Genomic DNA, 13,109 nt, shown 5'->3' with positions numbered 1-13,109 from the left:
TTTATTTATCTTTTTTTGTATTTTTCTGAAGTTGGAAACAGGGAGGCAGTCAGACAGACTCCCGCATGCGCCCGACTGGGATCCACCCGGCATGCCCACCAGGGGGCGATGCTCTGCCCATCTGGGGCGTTGCTCTGTTGCAACCAGAGCCATTCTAGTACCTGAGGCAGAGGCCATAGAGCCATCCTCAGCGCCCGGGTCAACTTTGCTCCAATGGAGCCTCGGCTGCGGGAGGGGAAGAGAGAGTCGGAGAGGAAGGAGAGGGGGAGGGGTGGAGAAGCAGATGGGCGCTTCTCCTGTGTGCCCTGGCCAGGAATTGAACCTGGGACTCCTGCATGCCAGGCCGACGCCTCCTCTTATATATGAAAATCTTTAACAATGGGATAACAGGTATACTGATCTTCCCCTCGCTCATCACCTGTAGCAAATGTGTCACAGTAAACGTGAGATGGCAACAACAGGCAGAACTGCTGGAATTGTTTACAGCAGTTTACATTCCCGGGCTTCTATCAATAAACTAACATGAACAGCTATTATTAAACATATTTATAAAAAAAGACGAAGACAAATTCTGCCATGTGTGTGGGGGGTGGTGTGGAAGTGATATGTGGGAACTCTACACTTTCTGTTGAATGTTTCTGCAAACCCAAATTTTACCTTAAAAATTGCCTAATAATATGACCACAAAATACGTGGATTTAAAGAAAGTTGGGTAAACTTGCTGGAACATACTAGTTGCAAATTGTACCTCTCCAGGAAATATTGAGGACATTAAAGAATTACTTGGTTTTGAGTAGCTAATTGTGAAGGGGTGTCCCCGTCCCCCCCCCCCCCTTAAGTAATGAGAGAACTAGCAGATTGCAAGGTTAAGGGAGAGGAAACACTGCCACCTAGCGGTGGAAAGCAGACTTAAAAAAAACAAGGCATTTTACTTTGCGCAGGACATTTTCTGTGATATTATCACTAACACCGGAAAAATACCCAAATACCTTTATAAAAGCTGGAAGAAAGGAGGAATGAGGGAAGAAGGAAGGTAAATGGGAAGGAGAAGGAACTTTTTTATCTTTCTTCTCCTTCTTCTCCTTCTCCTTGTCCTTCTCCCCCTCCTCCTCCTCCTCCCCCTCCCCTTTCTCCCCCTCCTCCTCCCCCTCCCCCCCCTCCTCCCCCTCCTCCTTCTCCTCCTCCGTCTTTAAAGAACAACAAAAACCTGGAATTTGTTTGGCTCAAGCAAACAAAAAAGTTTGGGATGGAGTCCACATGGGGTTCATGTGCTACCTCTGTACTTGGCCTCCCTCCGTCTCCCATTGCTGGCTGCCACCACCTGTCCATGTTTCTCAGGCTTGGGTTCTGGAATCTAGCTGTGACTGGGGGGACAGGACCACCATGAATGGCTTAGATGGAAGAGACTCAGCCCTGGGTGGAGGCCACAGCATCCAAAGCAAGGACTGTTACCCCTGAATATTTGAGATATCAGTGGGCACATTGGACTTCTCTCCAGATGCAAGAGAAGGGGTTTAGGTCAACTTCAGGAGACAAATGTGGTAACCAAACAACTATATACATCTATTCATTTATTTCATCCCCCAAGCCCCTGTTCCCATCACCATTTAAATCTCCTACAATTCCCCTAGCAAACAAGCCGGGTAATAAGACAAAATCCACCTCTTCTTCCATTTCCTTGACAAGCTCATCTGGATGGCTTAATCATACTTGAAAGAAAGCATCACATTGCCATGATACAAAAAAATAAGGTGGTGCCTTGGGGGTCAGGACCTGAAGATGATGGTGACAGTAGATTGCCCCTGAGGGCTGTGGGGTTTAGGAACAACATCTGTGAGAGGAATTCTCCCAGGGTCTCTAGATCATCTGTCCTCCCCCGAGAGCCCACCCCAGTGTGAGAACAGGCATCATCTATTAATATGTGTGCGTGGTGCTGGTTTTCTGGCTTGCTTTTATCATCAATACCAACCCCTGGAAATTGTGCTACAGTAGCACGGGGAACAATTCCTTGTTTGTGTCTAGTCTGTAGTGTACCTGGGTCCTAATTTGTTCAACCAGTTTCTAATTCATTCCACCAGGGCAAGTGGGTTGTTTCCAGCCCTTTGCTATTAACAGCAGTGCTATGTGACTAGCCCGTGCATGGACCTGCTTTGTATGCTGCCAGTATGTCCTTGGGAAAGACTCCTAGAAGCGGGATTGCTGGGTCATAGGGCACACGCATGCACACACTGACTAGGTAATGCTAAGTCTTCCTCTGTAGTTTCAAATATGCCATTTGAATCGTAAGTTTCTGTCTGTCTCTCTTACTCTGTTAAGCCAGAGCTTTGTGTTTAACCTACTGACACCGAATACCACTCAAGAGTCAAATTATGTCAACAGACTAAGGCTTTTGTTTCTGTAGGGCCAGAGGCCACGCCATCTGGCCATTCACATGCAGGTTCTCATTGAATTCAGACAGACGGTAAAGAAACAATAGAGCCAAAAAATGGTGGGCCATTCCTTTATTAAAGTCTCACACCGGCCAAAGAAGAAACAGGCAGGGAAAACACTTCCCTTTCACTCAGGGCTCCCAAAGCCACTGACGCATTCTCCAGCTCTACACCAGGAGAATCTTCTCTGGCTCCTCCTAGAATCAAAGGCCCCCACCAGCCTCAGTAGAGCTCCCAAAGCCCCTCAGCTCTGGTTCCTCGTCTGCATATTTTCTCTTTCTCTGCCAACATGGCTTCTCCTTCAGTACTCTTCATTCTCTCTGCTCTCTCTGTAAAGCTTCCTGGCGCGAAAACCTCTCCTCTGGCAAACATTAGCAAAAACAAGGGCCCTTCCCAAGTGGAAGGTAACTTGCAATTTCATAGACCACATATACCTGGTGCTATCCAGCCCCCAATGTAAACTATAAGCGAGCAAACACAAAAATCATATTTTACAAACTTATTTGACCAAGAGTTCCCATTATAGGTTTTCATCAATGTGTCCCCGAAACAGGGTCTTCACTAGTGCACTGTAGGGCCAATAGCCGCGGCCACCATCAAAGCCGCTTGGTCCATGCAGGTTTGCATTTAATCTGGATAGATGGTAAGAAATTAACAGAGCCAAGAAAGTGATGGGCCATTTTCCTTCATTCCTGCTTGCAATTGGCCAGCGAGAAAATACACACAGCAGGAAAACACTTCCCTTTCCATTCAGGGCTCCCAAAGCCACAGACTTTCTTCGGGTTTTGCTAGAATCAAAGGCCTCACTCAGTCCCCTCTGCATGCCTCCATTTTGGCTGGCTCTTCCACGTGGCCTCTCCTTCCCCTGCTACAACATGGGCTCCTTGTCCCTACCACAATGTGGTCTCCCCTGCAAAATGGCCTCCTAGCTCCTCCTTTTAAAACTTTTTGGCGTGACAATCCCCTCCTGCAGCACACATTAACATAGCAAGCCCCTTCCCAAGCAAGAAGGGCAATTAGCTGTATCATGTGAAAGCATCATCACATCAAAGCTGCGGCCATCTTTAATAATAAGAGTGAGCATAAAATAACTCATCTGCTCGACATACACACAGACAATCCAATGGAGCTGCTTAGTTATTGGACATGTATGGACGTGCCCTAACGCCACATTTCCAGTGTGAATGGCTGGCTATTTTGGCATCATTAAAGTATTGCACTTTGAAACTATTTGTTGGTCAAATAAGTTTGTAAATATGATTTTTATGTTTGCTCACTTATAGTTTGCATTGGGGGCAGGGCAATGCCAGATATATGCTAATATATGCTTGCTAATGTTTACTGGAAAGAAGATTCTGCTCCCATGACTGAGAGGTGCAGGAAGATTTCTTTCTTCTCTTCTCCCTGATTCCTTGGGAAAAGCAAATGCTTTTCCCTTGGCTTTTCTTGTGGTCTGTCTGTTGTTGGGCAGATGAGTTTGTAAAATCTGTATTTGCTGGTTTTGCTCACTTTTATTGTTAAAAATGATGCTGCCCATGTGAATGGCCATCACCCAGGTGATACAGCTAATTACCTTCCTGCTTGGGAAGGGGCTTGGTTATGCTAATGTGTGCTGGAGGAGGAATTTTTGCACTGAAAAGTTTTAAAGGGAGGAGTTAGGAGACCATTTTGGCAGAAAGGAGACCACGTTGTTGCAGGGAAGAGAGGTCACATGGTTGCAGAGGAGGCAGGAAGCAAGATGGCGGGGAGCTGAAGGGGAACAGAGGTGAGGGCTTTGATTCTAGGAAACTTGATGAGTCTGTAACTTTGGGAGCCCTGAATGGAAAGGGAAGTGTTTTCCCACTGTGTATATTTGCTCACTTCCAAGTGCGAGCAGGAATAAAGGATAGCCCACCAGTTCTTGGCTCCATTGTTTCATCACCGTCTGCCCGAATCTAATGTGAACCTGCATGGGCCAGGTGGCTGTGACGGCCGTGACTACTGGACTTACACCTGACTTGGTGAGACACCAATAAACAGAATGGCCCACTATCCTCCAACACCACTGTTTCTTTACTGTCTGCCCGAATTCAATGAGAACCTGCATGTGAATGGCCATGATGCAGGCAGTGGCCCCTGGCCTTACACTATTTCAATGGAAAAAATTCATGCTGTACCCAGGGGGAAGAATTCTGGTGCCGGAGTGTCCCCAATGATGTCACACATCCCTCAAGTCCTAAAGAAAAGGAAAATGCCCTCTGCATTGGATGCTGACTCCCCTTCTGCCTCAAGTCCCCTGGGCTCATTCCCAGAGGCCCAGCAAGGACTCTGGGTCTCTTCTGCCTGGACGACCCCCCAAGGAGAATGGGTGGAGGCCCAGCCCCTGGAAATCTGGGGAGGGTTTTGGTTCCATTTATCTGGAAGCATGGCAGTCAGACGGATACAAATAGGTGTGTCATAAACTGCATGGGCTGTCCCCCAGAACTGGGGCATTTGAGCCTCATGATCTAGGGCAGTGGTAGTCAACCTGGTCCCTACCGCCCCCAGTGGGCATTTCAGCTTTCATGGCGGGCGGTAGCAGAGCAACCAAAGTATAAATAAAAAGATAGATTTAACTATAGTAAATTGTTTTATAAAGATTTATTCTGCCAAACTTAGCGAAAATCCAACATAAAGTTCTTGGTAAATAATTATTATTATATGCTTTAACTTGCTATAACTCTGCTTTATAAATTTTATAAAGTCAAGTTACTTCCCTACTTTATAAATCACCATTACTGTGGAACCGGTGGGCGGTTAGAAAATTTTACTTCTAACAGAGATACAAAAGTGGGCGGTAGGTATTAAAAGGTTGACTACCCCTGATCTAGGGCTTCTGGTAGCAAGTCAAGGCTTCAAATTTCTGGAGGTTGATCACCTGCCAAAAACCCCTTTGCAGGTGAACGTGCCCGAAGAAAGGGCTTACACTCCTCGGATATAGGATCTGCTCTCCTAATGAGCCAGCGGCTTTTAAAAATGGTTTTTGAAAAGAGACAGTGGCCGTGGTGGAGAAAACAGGAGCCAGGGACACTAGGGAGGGATCAGGTGAATGATTCATTCAAAAGCTTCCTGTAGAATCCATGCATTTCACAGGTGAGTCCTGGAAGAAAACAAGACTCTCTGAAACCAGACTACCTTGGCTTCAGCAAAGATTAAAGAGAAGGGTGAGCCTTTTTAAAGAATTAGCCTGCATCTCAGAGGAAGGGGGCATAGGCTAGTACATTGTTTTGATAAAGAAGCTATTGATTTATTAAGAAGAAAGGTCATCAGAAAAATCCAGGGTTGACAAAGTTCAGGAGGGATAGATATTTGGAAATCTGAATTGCTAACCTCGTTTTTAAAAATTAAGTATAATTTTTGAATTCGCAGGAATAATTTTTAATATTAAAAATATTAAATATAATAAACTGTACAAGATTCAGAAGTCAAGCTGTTTTAAAAGGCATTCACAGAAATGACTCACTCCCACCCTGGCCCCCTCCCCTAGCAACTGTATCTGGTTATCTTTCCTGTGTGGGCCGCCAGCCACCAGCCAGCGCCCCCACCCGCGCCCGCAGTGCCTGCTGCCTTTTTCAGAATGTGGGAATGGAAAGGAAAGGAGACAGGCCTGATGAAAACAACACCTTCTTCAGCTCCTGCCAGGTGGCGGCACCTTTCATCTAGCCTCCTTCCCACCCCAGGGGGCAGAGCCTCGGGCGAAGCTGGCGGAGAGGGGAGCCGGGTGGTGCTAGAGCAAGACCCAGGTGATTGTTGCACAATTGCTTTACCTCTATATTTGCCAGAAACTGAAAAAGTTTCCGAAGGAAAGGAGTTCAATTTTGGGAGGGTGGAAACCTTTTGTCCAAAAAAATTTAAAGCTTTGGAATAAGTAAACAACCCTCCCCACTCCCAATTCAATCCTCCCCAAATCATCTCATTGCAGACAGTATTTGATTGAGCACCACTATTATAAATGTGTGTGTGTGTGACTATGTATGGGTAGTCACAATACTGTATTCCACTATAGTAGCTACATTAATATAAATGTTAACCATGTTTATATATGTAAATATTTTATTTATAAATTTTATATATCAGTAAGAGAATGTTATACTATAAGACTTACACAAGAAATATGTTAAGAATGTTGATACCAAAAGATGTCTCAATACCTGTTTACTTTTATTTCCTTTGCCCCAGGGCTGGGCCGGAGGGTGCCAGCAGGGGTTCACCCTCCCAGACATTCCTGCCTCTAGAGTTGCAGACCTACAGGGAAGAGGAGAAGTGGGGAGTGTTTGTAATGCACCAGCACACTGTCCTCTGTCTCATTTTGTCCTGGATGCAGGGACACGATGTCACCTATCAGACCGGGAGCTGAGGAGGCTGCCGGGGGGGGGGGGGGGGGGGGGGGCCTGTCACAGGGTCCCCACTCCAGGAAGTCAGGGAGCTGACCACTGGGTTTGGAGTCCAGCCCAGGTAGATGCAGATTGATTTTGTTTTGTTCATTTTTCTGCTTGGAAAAAATGAAAGAATGGAAAAAATATAAAGAATTGTTCTACTTCTACTCTGACTTGAACCACTGTGAAGGGCGATGCTCCTCCTCTGTCCCATGAGAAGCTTGCTCTGAATTGTTTACAAATTGCTGTATTTGGGTCATCTGTTCAGTGGAGGGTTTCCCAATGTTGACATTTGGGGCTGGATCATTCTTCGCTGTGGGGACCGTCCTGTGTGTTCTAGGGTGCTGAGCAGCTTTCCTGCTCTCTACCCGCTGGGTAGCGGTAATACTCCCCCAAGTTGTGACAACCAGAAACATCTCCAGATTCTGCCGAATGCTCCCTGGGGAGCAAAACTGCCTTCAGTGGAGAACTCCTGGGTGGTCCTTTTCAGAGGCCCCCTGCCTGGTGTCTGAGCCCAGCACAACTGTTAGGGCCCTAGACGTCCAGGTGGGAACCTTCCCTGTTTCAGGAAGCAGAGGGGTGGCCAATGCCTGGTCTTGGACCACTGCCCCATCCTCCTAATTCGTCCCAGGCAAGTGCCCTCTCTCGATGCCCATCAGTTCATATCACCGCCCAGCGTGCCCTCAGGTGCCTGATGCTCCCAGGCTTTCTGAGGGACTCAATGCCCCATTCTTGCCTGCATCTCTAGGGCTCTCGGCTGGCCCGTTGTCACCCCCACCCCCTCATAGCACATCCGTGCTTTGTTTCATCCTCACGGAGATGACACCTTTTTCCTGGCGTACTTCTACTCTGGACTTTCCCATGCTCTTTCCTCTGCCTGAAATGCAGTCTCCTCTTTCTGTAGCTTTTAGTTTTGACCAGTTAAACTTGATTCTTCAGGTGCACCTTAGACCTGACCAAGCCTCACTATACCCCTACCCAGCCCCCAGGTCAGGGTAGGGCAATCTTCCTATCTGCTCCCCTAACAGGACATTTTCTTACTCCCCTCCACCCCCACGCTGTAATGCTTGGTTAATTGTCTCCCAGGAGTGTGGCTCCAGCAGGCTACTGAACTGTCACCCCTGTGTCTCCAGCCCCGGGACAGTGGCTCAGGGTGTGTCTGTTTGATGCAGGCACTCACTGTACAGAGGCTGGCACTGATTGGGAGAGGTCAGGTTCACGGGGTTAAGTTCACAAATGCCAGAGTGAGGTTGTCGAGGTTCACCTCTGGGTGCTTTCCAACTGGGTGCCCTTGGGTAAATTATTTACCCTTTCTGTTTCAAGCTCTCTATCTGTAGTGTGGGGTGATGATAACAGTGTTTGCCTGAAAGATTACTATAAGAATCTTATGAGTTAGTATACAGTTCCTGCTTAAAAGACCGCCTGGCATTCAGTCAGCATTGTGTAAGAGTTTGCAGTTAGAGTTTCTGAACGCTTAACAGAACTAACCCACACTGAGAGAATAAGATCCGTGGTTTGAAACAGGTGGTTGGTGATTGGGATGAAGAGGTAAGGGTGGCAGGGTAGGGGGTGTCCTCAAGAGAACAGCAGGGATTCTCAGGAATAAGATTAGGACCTTGGAGAGTAAGACTCCAGAAATGCACTCATTTTATAAGAACTTGTGGTAGGTTTGTTTTGGGTCCTTCTTCCCCTATTTGGCCCTCTCTCCCCATAATCCACATAAGGAAGCTTCTCTGGACACCTCATCACTATTTACATCATTTCCATGAGAAAAATGCATTTCAAGTTCCAACCTCCTGGCTTGTCAACATGTTAAAAAAAGAGAGGACGGCCAGTTATATGAAATCATTGTGGTTTCTTCGGATCAAGCATCTGGATGAAGTGGACATGTTAACCTGGCCTGGGAAGCATTCCTACTCTCCATGTTTGTGTCATTAGATAGGAAACTGAAGTTTGAGTTCTCTATCCTCACTTTTTTTGCAGCCACAGGTCTGGAGTCAGAGAAAAATGACCTTGTGTGGTGTCATGTCTGGGGTTCTAACGTCGGAGGGGAAATGACTTCCACCTTCTAGACAAGGTTATCACAGGCATGTGGAGAAGCCAAGACCAGGAGCCTTTTCCTGGCGCTTGAGTCTGCGTCGGTGAGTTCACGTGGACCTTTGCTGATTACCTGAGCTCCGGCAGTGAGGCTGCAATGGAGACGGCAAGGTTCTGCACCAGCTGTGGAGTCAGTGTGGTTGTTCAAACAAGTCAATCAGGTGGGCAGGGAGGCAGGCCGACAGCAAACATTTGCCGGATACTGTGCTAGGTGCCCCAGGACAAGGCAAGGACAACAGTGGTCTGATGCAGTGCTTCTGCAGGTCCCCGGTGCTGTCAGAGTCCCGGTTCCGACCTCTGGCTCTGCCGCTTTCTGGGGCAGTTTGATTCCTTAGAATTTCAGTCCACTCATCTTTAAAATGGGAAGAGTAGTTTTTGTAACCTCATTGGGGTCTGAAAAAAAATGTGATGTGACAATCCACACTCATGTGTCATTATACACTAGTTATTAATGTCACTGCCTCTGTTTTGGAGTTCATGAGCAGTTGACACAATTCTGTCAAGAGAAAGAACTGATGAGCACAGCCTTTAGTTGGGCCATTTTGGTTTGGAGACAATCTCTGTCAGGGCATAGGCAGCTTGGGTGAGGAATAAAGCAGATGGATGGCTAAATTGCTCTGTATAATAACAGGGATTTGTGGTTGAATGTGAACAAGGCAGGGGGAGAATGTAGGACGTGGTGGAGTGGGAGATTAGAGAAAGTGTGACCAGTGAGAAGTCCTGGGACCAGGCATGACCAAAAGCCAGAGGCAGATTTAATGGCAGGCGTACCGGGCGCATGCCCTGGGCCCCGACTTCTGAAGGGCCCTGCAAAACCCCAACTTTACACTTTTTTCTAATGTAAGGGGCCCAATATTTTCTTCTGCACCTGGGGCCTCAACCGACCTTAATCTGCCTCTGCCTAAAGCCTAAGGGCTATGTATCCATATATGTCTATATGTCTAATATTCAATTTTTTGGCATTTTTCCCAGCGTGACTCTGATGTAACTAAACCCCAACCTGCTGACTATCCTTAGTCCTGAATCTTTTTTTTTTTTAAGTGAGAGGAGGGGAGATAGTGAGACAGACTCCACATATGCCCTGACTGGGATTCACCTGGCAACCCCTCTCTGGGGCTGGTGCTTCAATCAACCAAGCTATCCTCAGTATCTGAGGTCGAAGCTTGGACCAATGATGTTTGAATCAATCAAGCTGCTGGCTGCGGGAGGGAAAGAGGGAGAGAAGGGGGAGAGGGAGGGGAAGAGAAGCAGATGTGTGCCCTGACTGGGGATCAAATCCAGGATGTCTGCACACAGGGCCCATGCCCTATCCACTGAGCCATCAGTCAGGGCCTGCCCTGAATCTTATAAGTAAACCTCTCCCAGGCTATGAAGGTTTGCCTGAACAGTCTCATGGTTTATACCTGAAGCCCTAGCATAATTGCTTTTACATTAAAAAATGTCTGAGTTTGGGCTATACATTACATCCTAACTAGGCCCACTGCCTTCTGTGAAGTGGTGTGTTTGAAGGACCAAGAGAAAGAGCCTGGATTTACCTGAGCTGATGAGGAGAAGAGAAAGCAGGTAAGGACAGGGTGGGGGTGGAGGTGGGGATGAGGGTGGGGCAGACACAGGCACTCAGAACCAGAGGGGGACCAGGGGAGACACAGCCGAGGCCACGGGACGGATGCTGGGCTGCCCTCTGTGCCTGGGCAGGGCTTCTGGCCACTTACATCTTCAGGGAGAGCTGGAAGGAAGATAAAGAATATTCAGGCAACTAGCATATGGGTTATACCTAGAGCATTTTTAGGTAAATTTACATGCATTGAAACATAAAAATTCCATCTAGCCAGACATCCCCTGCGTCCCTTTGTTGGCAACTTCCCCAGCCCCTGCCCCCGGCCTACCACTGATCTGTTTCCTATCTGTAGGGTTTTGGTTGGAAATTGTATCATATAAATGGAATGATATGTTCTGTATCCTTTCGGGTCTGGTTTCTTCCATTGTTCATAGTGCATCTGAGATTCATTCATTCAACTGCATGAGTCACTAGATGGGCCCCCTTTTCATTACTGAGAACTATGCCATTGTATGGATATACCATAGTTTGTTAACTCAGCCTCTCTTTCTATTTGAGGATATTTAGGTTGTTTTTACTAATCACTATACCTGAGCAACTTGCACCCCTCTTAAGATATACATATAGTTTTTACTGAAAACACCACTGAGAAACAAATTCTATTTCAAGGGTTCTTAACCTTGTCCGAGCTGTGAACCCTTTTGTTAGTCTGGTGTGTGCTTTTCTTTGAATAATGTTTTTAATGAGTAAAATAAAATGCATAGGATCTCAAAGAAAGCCAGTGATATGGAAATGCAGTTAATATCCAATGTTAAGAAGAAATGTGTGACTAAAAAGAATTCGAGGAAGAAATGAGGTAATAGATTAATTTCTTTATGAACACATTCAATGAAATCCAGAGGCAAGTCTAATAACCACTGGAATCTTGAGGTACCAATGTGGCAGCGAGAACTTACATCTGGAATGAGATACAAAAACATGTGATTTCTGTTGGAGGTAAAGTCACAGATCCAATTATTATCGTCCCCTCCCCCCCAGAAACTCATTTCATTGAAGAAAATGCTAAATTTCAATTTGAGATTCCTGAATATAGAATTACGATTTCCCCCCAGGAGCCTCCTGAACCTGTCCACATATGTTCTGAGAACTTTGGTTAGGGGGCTTTGCTATAATTAGATCATCCAGCTCATTTTGCTGCACAACCTTAAAGAGAGGAAAGGGATGAAAGGATTTTTGCTCACTTCAGTTGCCTTGGAGATAGAGCCTGGCTTCTTTCCTCTGCTGACTCATGCAGTTGATGAGTGCATAAGCCCCCTTATCCCAGCAGGTACCTGATCCCTGGTCGTTTCTGGGACTTCAGAAACCGCTCCGCTTACAGCAGTCCAACAACTATGCCTTCAAGTCCTGTGAAAGAGATCCTGAACAAAGCCTCTGCGTCCTCAGAGAGGTGAAACATCGAGCTTTATCTCAACCTATGAGACTTGCCACCTAATCATAGCAGTGTGCACACACTTAAAGCAAATGCGCGTGTACACACACACACACACACACACGCACACACACACGCACACACACACACATGCACACACACACCCGTAAGAACTGTTAAGCCAGGGGTAGAAAAATACAACCCATACTTTGTGAACTCTGGGTTTCTATTGAAACCTGAGCTAGTTTGATTCTGGGAAAATTCAACTTCCTGGTATGAAGACAGGCTTATTCAAGTTTGTGTATATCAAATGCTCTGCACTCACTCAACAGGATTTTTTCAGAGGTAAAGCATATAATTGTACCAGAGGTATGCAGAGTAATGCCTTAAAAACCACTTAGAGTTATAAGGAGAAATAAATATATCCAAAAAAATGTTAAAATCTTCTCCAATAGGGCTGCTTTAAGATCTACCTCTTTACCCTTTTTCTTACTACTCCGAAAAAATCTAGAACTTCCCCTGATTCCTTAGGCCTTTCTTGCCACATGTCTAACTAGCTTCTAGATCCCTCTGGTTTCTCATTTGCTCCTTCACTGTAAACATCCACATGGTAAAAATGTACATTAATTATGTTCTTTCATCAGAAGTTCCAGGTGGGTTAACCTGTCAAAGATTCTCTACCTGAAAAATAGGCTTCTTATTGGATATTGAGTGCCTTAGAATTTTAATGGGAACCAAATTTCTATTTCCCAAAGAGAGATAAGACTTGAGGTGCAAAAACTCTTTGGAGTGGTAGTTCACACAAAAGTGTAGCTGTTTGATCCTAAGAGTGGTCTTCCCAAACCTGGAAGAGGGTGAGACGCTCCTGCAAAGCTGATTGGACAGACACGATGGCCTTGAGTCTGACCGACTGGACGTATCATCTCTGTAGACAGACAGGGCATAGGGATCTTTTGTGCTGACATACTTCCCCGTCCTTCCGATGCGTGGCTGGTCTTAGACACCACTGACTCCGAGCTCTGCACGTCTGTTGAAGGTCACCTTCCCTTGGTACAACCATAGTCTTGTTGACATAGACTTCTTGTTTGGTCTCAAAAAACTTTGGAAAGGCCGGGCAGGGATCGTGCCCAAGGTTGAGAAAAAAGGACTGGAGGTGTTAAAGGACATGCCCAGGGACACCGAGATCCAAGTGAAGGGAAAAA

The sequence above is a fragment of the Saccopteryx leptura genome, chromosome 2 (assembly GCF_036850995.1).
Source record: "Saccopteryx leptura isolate mSacLep1 chromosome 2, mSacLep1_pri_phased_curated, whole genome shotgun sequence".
In the NCBI taxonomy this organism is placed as follows: Eukaryota; Metazoa; Chordata; class Mammalia; order Chiroptera; family Emballonuridae; genus Saccopteryx; species Saccopteryx leptura.
This window is presented reverse-complemented; position numbering follows the sequence as displayed.